At 42.7% G+C, this 8,348-nt stretch overlaps 1 non-coding gene across 1 annotated transcript; it reads left to right on the forward strand.

Moving 5' to 3' along the window:
- Positions 1–433: 433 nt before the first annotated feature.
- Positions 434–515, forward strand: TRNAS-CGA (transfer RNA serine (anticodon CGA)). The gene has a single exon. It is a non-coding gene; the product is annotated as a tRNA-Ser (tRNA).
- Positions 516–8,348: the final 7,833 nt, after the last annotated feature.

The raw sequence follows: 8,348 nt of genomic DNA on the forward strand, positions 1-8,348 counted from the left end.
CATCAGGCAGTACTTGTAAGCAACCCTAAGCCTGGCCACTACAACATCAATCAGTACTTGTAAGGAACCCTAAGCCTGACCACTACACCATCAGTCAGTACTTGTAACCAAGCCTAAGCCTGGCCACTACAACATCAGTCAGTGTTCACACTACAAGTTGTTCCATAAACATACTTATCTACGTTCATGTTATCATAGTGGGTTATAGATCTACTCAGACTTCTAACTGCATTCCTATAACAATCAATTTCATTATTTACTTCTCTCCTAATATTATTCCTAATACCGGCGTATTAATATATCCTAGACTGGCGGTATACAGTTGAGTTACAACCTTACCTGCTCTCGTGTACTCGATAGATTATCAACCAGACAAAATAAACTAACATACCTTCCCTCTGTGTGTGTGTGTGAGTGAGATCTAACACCCGCAGCTGTGGTGTCCGAGTGGTTAAGGAGATGGACTCGAAATCCATTGGGTTCTGCCCGCGCAGGTTCGAATCCTGTCCACAGCGGTGAATCCTTTTCCGAGTCTCTGAAGGTGAACAACTGTCCGAACATGCGCGTCCAATACCGACACTTCCTCCTCATGATCACCTTCTGAAATATGAAATAACTGAGTTATTTACACTGTTATTTTTGCACTGTAATTATTTTAAATAATCTAGGGGTAAAAGAAATTTCTCAGCTATTAAGGAGTCTCTCATTGTCAGTAGTGTCACTGTAAGTAGTCATTGTAAGTAGTCACTGTAAGTAGTGTGTTCCTGTAAGTAGAGTGTCACTGTAAGTAGTGTGTTCCTGTAAGTAGTGTGTTCCTGTAAGTAGTGTGTTCCTGTAAGTAGTCACTGTAAGAGTGTCACTGTAAGTAGTGTGTTCCTGTAAGTAGTGTGTTCCTGTAAGTAGTCACTGTAAGAGTGTCACTGTAAGTAGTGTGTTCCTGTAAGTAGTGTGTTCCTGTAAGTAGTCACTGTAAGTAGAGTGTCACTGCAGGGTGTAACTGTAAGTAGAGTGTCACTGCAGGGTGTAACTGTAAGTAGAGTGTCACTGCAGGGTGTAACTGTAAGTAGAGTGTCACTGCAGGGTATAACTGTAAGTAGAGTGTCTCTGTAAGTAGTGTTACTATAAGTAGAGTGTTGTGCAAGACAGGTATACAATACCGACAAGATGAAAGTTAAGACACTTGTGCAACATCTGGTTATCTTTATTGTAGACGTTTCGCCATCCAGTGGCTTTATCAATACAGATTCTTGGACATAATAAGAAATCAGAAGAACTATGTACAAAAGATGAGGTAATCAGTCCCTCAGCCTTGGAGGTGTTTAGAGCACCGTGGTTGTAGAGATTCTGAAGCACAGGCAAGGAGACTGGCGCTTATATAGGCGTCAGTGAAAGGGACGTGTAGCAGACGAGGGCATAGTCACTGGCAGGCGGGATTCCCCAGTGGAAGTAGGTCCTTCCCACTGGGGAATCCCGCCTACCAGCGACTATGCCCTCGTCTGCTACACGTCCCTTTCACTGACGCCTATATAAGCGCCAGTCTCCTTACCTGTGCTTCAGAATCTCTACAGCCACGGTGCTCTAAACACCTCCAAGGCCGAGGGACTGATTACCTCATCTTTTGTACATAGTTCTTCTGATTTCTTATTATGTCCAAGAATCTGTATTGATAAAGCCACTGGATGGCGAAACGTCTACAATAAAGATAACCAGATGTTGCACAAGTGTCTTAACTTTCATCTTGTCGGTATTGTATACCTGTCTTGCACAACACTCTACTTATAGTAACACTACTTACAGAGACACTCTACTTACAGTTATACCCTGCAGTGACACTCTACTTACAGTTACACCCTGCAGTGACACTCTACTTACAGTTACACCCTGCAGTGACACTCTACTTACAGTTACACCCTGCAGTGACACTCTACTTACAGTGACTACTTACAGGAACACACTACTTACAGTGACACTACTTACAGTGAGACCCTCTCACCTATCTAGTGTCAGCTTTGGGACTCTCAACTCAATACCAGAGAAGAGTCTACTTTCCAATTATATATATGTATATATATATATATATATATATATATATATATATATATATATATATATATATATATATATATATATATATATATATGTCGTGCCGAATATGTAAAACTGGTCAATTAGCAAGAACTCATTTAAAATTAAGTCCTTTCTGAAATTTTCTCTTTTACGTTTAAAGATATATTTTTTTCATTTATGTTAATGTAAAAAATTTTAATTTTGCACCAAAAGAATCTTAGAAAACTTACCTAACCTTATTATAACAAGAGCAATTTATTTTAGCCTAACCCAACTAAATATATTTTAAATACGTTTACAATAATTTAGTACTAGACAAACACAATCAAATATATATTTTTCGTTAGTTTCAGAATGATTTTGGCGAAATTATTGCATACACAAATTTTCACTTGTCCTATATTGCAAGATGAGCGTTGCTATTTAAGCCAAGATCGCAAGTTCTGCCTATTCGGCACGACATATATATATATATATATATATATATATATATATATATATATATATATATATATATATATATATTCAAAATATGCTCTTACATTTCCATGTAAGTGGGAACGTGGGCAAGGAAAAATATGATAATTGGGAACAAGGTTAATAAGATCATGGGTTGAACGTTCTTTCAGATTATGAAGAGTTAAAATTTCATTAAGGCTGAACTGAGCCGCAATATTGTGGGATGCTTGGTGTGTGTAGCCTGGGCCAGCCTGAGTTATAGCATTACCTGCACGATAGTTGCTGCTGAGAGAGAGAGAGAGAGAGAGAGAGAGAGAGAGAGAGAGAGAGAGAGAGAGAGAGAGTTTGTGCATGCTTTTCACCACTGATTTCATGTTTTCTTGTGTGTGTAAACTAACCTAGTTGTGGTTGCAGGGGTCGCGCCATAGCTCCTGGCCCCGCCTCCTCACTTGCCGCTACTGGGTCACTCTACCTGTACCATGAACTTTATCATACCTCTTCTTAAAGCTTTGAATGGATCCCGTCTCCACAACGTCGCTTCCCAGACTATTCCACTTCCTGGCAGCTTTGTGACTGAAGAAATACTTCCTAACATCTCTGTGATTCATCTGAGTCTTCAACTTCCAACTTCCCCTTGTTGCTGTGTCCCATCTGTGTACTCACCTAATTGTACTCACCTAATTGTGGTTGCAGGGGTCGAGACTCAGCTCCTGGCCCCGCCTCTTCACTGATCGCTACTGGGTCCTCTCTCTCTCTGCTTCCTGAGCTTTGTCATACCTCTTCTTAAAACTATGTATGGTTCCTGCCTCCACTACTTCACTTGCTAGGCTATTCCACTTGCTGACAACTCTATGACTGAAGAAATACTTCCTAACGTCCCTGTGACTCGTCTGAGTCTTCAGCTTCCAGTTGTGACCCCTTGTCTCTGTGTCCCCTCTCTGGAACATCCTATCTCTGTCCACCTTGTCTATTCCCCGCAGTATCTTGTATGTCGTTATCATGTCTCCCCTGACCCTTCTGTCCTCCAGTGTCGTCAGTCCGATTTCCCTTAACCTTTCCTCGTACGACATTCCCTTGAGCTCTGGGACTATCCTTGTTGCAAACCTTTGTACTTTCTCTAGCTTCTTGACGTGCTTGATCAGGTGTGGGTTCCAGACTGGTGCTGCATACTCCAGAATGGGCCTAACATACACAGTGTACAGTGTCTTGAACGATTCCTTATTAAGGTATCGGAACGCTATTCTCAGGTTTGCCAGACGCCCGTATGCTGCAGCAGTTATTTGGTTGATGTGTGCCTCCGGTGATGTGCTCGGTGTTATGGTCACCCCAAGGTCTTTCTCCCTGAGTGAGGTCTGTAGTCTTTGTCCACCTAGCCTATACTCTGTCTGCGGTCTTCTTTGCCCCTCCCCAATCTTCATGACTTTGCATTTGGCTGGATTGAATTCGAAAAGCCAGTTACTGGACCACATGTCCAGCCTGTCTAGGTCTCTTTGCAGTCCTGCCTCATCCTCGTCCGATTTAATTCTTCTCATCAACTTCACGTCATCTGCGAACAGGGACACTTCAGAGTCTATTCCTTCCATCATGTCGTTCACATATATCAAAAATAGCACTGGTCCTAGAACTGACCCCTGTGGGACCCCGCTCGTAACAGGCGCCCACTGTGATACCTCTTCACGTACCATGACTCGTTGCTGCCTCCCTGTCAGGTATTCCCTTATCCATTGCAGTGCCCTCCCTTTTACATGCGCCTGATCCTCCAGCTTCTGCACTAATCTCTTGTGGGGAACTGTGTCAAAGGCCTTCCTGCAGTCTAGGAAAACGCAATCTACCCACCCCTCTCTCTCGTGTCTTACTTCTGTTACCTTGTCATAAAACTCCAGGAGGTTTGTGATACAGGATTTGCCTTCCATGAACCCATGCTGGTTTTCATTTATAATCTTGTTCCTTTCCAGGTGTTCGACCACTCTCCTCCTGATAATCTTCTCCATGACTTTGCACACAATACATGTCAGAGAGACAGGTCTGTAGTTTAGTGCCTCGTTTCTGTTTCCTTTCTTAAATATGGGGACTACATTAGCTGTCTTCCATTTCTCAGGTAGTTGCCCAGTTTCAAGGGATGTGTTGAAGATTGTGGTTAGAGGCACGCACAGCATCTCTGCTCCTTCTCTAAGGACCCATGGGGAGATGTTGTCCGGTCCCATCGCCTTTGAGGTGTCAAGGTCACTTAAGAGCTTCTTCACCTCCTCCTCAGTTGTTCGTATGTCATCCAACACTTGTTGGTATATTCCCTCTTGATGTTCCCTTCTGTGCTGTCTTCTCACAGCCGTTCCTGTCTCTACGCAAAAACTTTCTTAAGGTTATCGTAGACCGACTTGTATTTTAGTAAGTCACAGGGAGAGGGACAGACAGACAGGCAGAGAGACCGAGAGATAATTATGTCTGACTGTCTCTAAGTCTGTTCTAAGTCACCGACCCCTCACCCGAAACACATCATCTGTTCAGCTCCTCACATACCTCCTGGTCATTTCTTGTGAGTTCTCCACCTTCTGTCCTTAATCTGATCACCTGGTCTTTGACTGTTGTCTTCCTCCTGATGTGGCTATACAACAGTTTCGGGTCAGTCTTGATTCTCGATGCTATGTCTTTTTCATACTGTCGTTGGGCCTCCCTCCTTACCTGTGCATACTCATTCCTGGCTCTGCGACTGATCTCCCTGTGTGTGTGTGTGTATGTGTGTGTGTGTGTGTGTGTGTGTGTGTGTGTGTGTGTGTGTGTGTGTGTGTTTACCCATTTTATTCTCCTCTGTATGTACTCCCCTAATATCTGGTGGAGGGTTTGAGTCACGGTACTTACGCATGCGTACACGAAGTCATTAAAGCGAAGCTTCACTGCTTGTCTAGTGTTATGTTCCGTCATGATCATCAGACTGTGATGTTATGAGACGTTAAAAACACAATCATAAGCAATACTTTTCGCTCATTACAACCAACATTTCGCCCATTTCAGAGCTATATCAATATTATGACTTTTATATATTCCCATATTTCGTATTTTTTTAAGTAAAAAATGTTTATTAAAAATTTAAAGGGACTTTTTATTTTAAGTACAAATATATTTTAATGGATAATTTACATTTTTTCTAAAAAATTGCTAAAGCTCTACACGGAGCGAAACTGTCCTTAAAAAATGGAGCTTTCGTAAACCAAGTCTTTACAGGTACAGCAAAGGAGCCACAATCCTAAATGAATACAGCAAATGAAAAATCTCCGTGATAAAGCTGTGGAGAGCTGTGAAGAGCTCTATTATAGCTTGTGGTGGATTATTCCTGCCCTGGTGGCCGACACTCGGGAACTCAGAGAGCAGTTGAGCTCTACAAGTGTCCTCTTTCGGTCAAGTGTCGTTTTGATCCTCGTGGGACAGGTCAGAAGTAGAGAGGAAATTGAAGGTGGGACGCTGACACAATACACTGCCTGGCACTTCTAGGAAAAAAATTGAGTCCCGTAAAATTTGTAAATGTCTTTTTGGCTCAAATGAGAAGCTTTTGATAACTACTCTGATGTTTACTCTCGACGTTGCTAATTCTAAAGCTTCAAAGCTTCGGTTATATTAGTTACGTTGCTAGGCGCCTGTGAAGCGACGTAAATGCACCTCTAAACGTTCCAAGTTTCTATAATGTCAGTTATTATGTTGTGAACCTTCGGAGGTTCGACTGTATTACTCATTACGTTCCTTTCTTAGCAGTGAAGCTAAACGCATTCATCTATGAACGGTTGAAGCCTCGTTTTTTGGGCTATCATTGTGTTCCTCCTGTTTCGTGTATGGTGTAGGAGGTAGGTTACTGAAAGCAGTGAAGTTTTTACGAGGATAGTGAGGCTCAAGTTAGAGTATGTAGGAAAGAGGGAGATTATTTCCCAGTAAAAGTAGGCCTTAGACAAGGATGTGTGATGTCACCGTGGTTGTTTAATATATTTATAGATGGGGTTGTAAGAGAAGTAAATGCGAGGGTCTTAGCAAGAGGCGTGGAGTTAAAAGATAAAGAATCACACATAAAGTGGAAGTTGTCACAATTGCTCTTTGCTGATGACACTGTGCTCTTGGGAGATTCTGAAGAGAAGTTGCAGAGATTGGTGTATGAATTTGGTAGAGTATGCAAAAGAAGAAAATTAAAAGTGAATACAGGAAAGAGTAAGGTTATGAGGATAACAAAAAGATTAGGTGATGAAAGATTGGATAACAGATTGGAGGGAGAGAGTATGAAGGAGGTGAATGTATTCAGATATTTGGGAGTGGACGTGTCAGCGGATGGGTCTGTGAAAGATGAGGTGAATCATAGAATTGATGAGGGGAAAAGGGTGAGCGGTGCACTTAGGAGTCTGTGGAGACAAAGAACTTTGTCCTTGGAAGCAAAGAAGGGAATGTATGAGAGTATAGTTTTACCAACGCTCTTATATGGGTGTGAAGCATGGGTGATGAATGTTGCAGCGAGGAGAAGGCTGGAGGCAGTGGAGATGTCATGTCCGAGGGCAATGTGTGGTGTGAATATAATGCAGAGAATTCCTAGTTTGGAAGTTAGGAGGAGGTGCGGGATTACCAAAACTGTTGTCCAGAGGGCTGAGGAAAGGTTGTTGAGGTGGTTCGGACATGTAGAGAGAATGGAGCGAAACAGAATGACTTCAAGAGTGTATCAGTCTGTAGTGGAAGGAAGGCGGGGTAGGGGTCGGCCTAGGAAAGGTTGGAGGGAGGGGGTAAAGGGGGTTTTGTGTGCCAGGGGCTTGGACTTCCAGCAGGCATGCGTGAGCGTGTTTGATAGGAGTGAATGGAGACAAATGGTTTTTAATACGTGACTTGCTGTTGGAGTGTGAGCAAAGTAACATTTATGAAGGGATTCAGGGAAACCGGCAGGCCGGACTTGAGTCCCGGAGATGGGAAGTACAGTGTCTGCACTCTGAAGGAGGGGTGTTAATGTTGCAGTTTAAAAGCTGTAGTGTAAAGCACCCTTCTGGCAAGACAGTGATGGAGTGAATGATGGTGAAAGTTTTTCTTTTTCGGGCCACCCTGCCTTGGTGGGAATCGGCCAGTGTGTCAATAAAAAATAATCCTTAATCAATTTGTGGAGGCTCAATCCACCGTCACAGAGAGCGCGAGTAAGCAACACTAACAACACACACTCAAGCAGCTGTTTTAGATTTCCCTACAGGCAGCAAGCTGCTGCTGCCTGAGTTTAGTCATTTGTCTTGTGCAGGCAATCACTCGTTGCCTAGAGTAACTTTAAGTTGTGAAAGTTGAGTCCTAATGGACGTTGTTTCAGTGTTAGGCCAACCAGGGCTTATTTTGCAACCAGCGCTTATTTTGCAACCAGGGCTTATTTTGCAACCAGCGCTTATTTTGCAACCAGGGATTATTTTGCAACCAGGGCTTATTTTGCAACCAGCGCTTATTTAGCAAGCAGCGCTTATTTTGCTAACAGTGCTTATTTTGTAACCAGCACTCATTTTGCAACCAGGGCTTATTTTGCAACCAGGGCTTATTTTGCAACCAGGGCTTATTTTGCAACCAGGGCCTATTTTGCAACCAGCGCTTATTTAGCAAGCAGCGCTAATTTTGTAACCAGGGCTTATTTTGTAATCAGGGCTTATTTTGTAATCAGGGCTTATTTTGCAACCAGCGCTTATTTAGCAAGCAGCGCTAATTTTGTAACCAGGGCTTATTTTGTAATCAGGGCTTATTTTGCAACCAGCGCTTATTTAGCAAGCAGCGTTTATTTTGCTAACAGTGCTTATTTTGTAACCAGCACTCATTTTGCAACCAGGGTTTATTTT

The sequence above is a fragment of the Cherax quadricarinatus genome, chromosome 88, assembly GCF_038502225.1.
Source record: "Cherax quadricarinatus isolate ZL_2023a chromosome 88, ASM3850222v1, whole genome shotgun sequence".
Lineage (NCBI taxonomy): Eukaryota > Metazoa > Arthropoda > Malacostraca > Decapoda > Parastacidae > Cherax > Cherax quadricarinatus.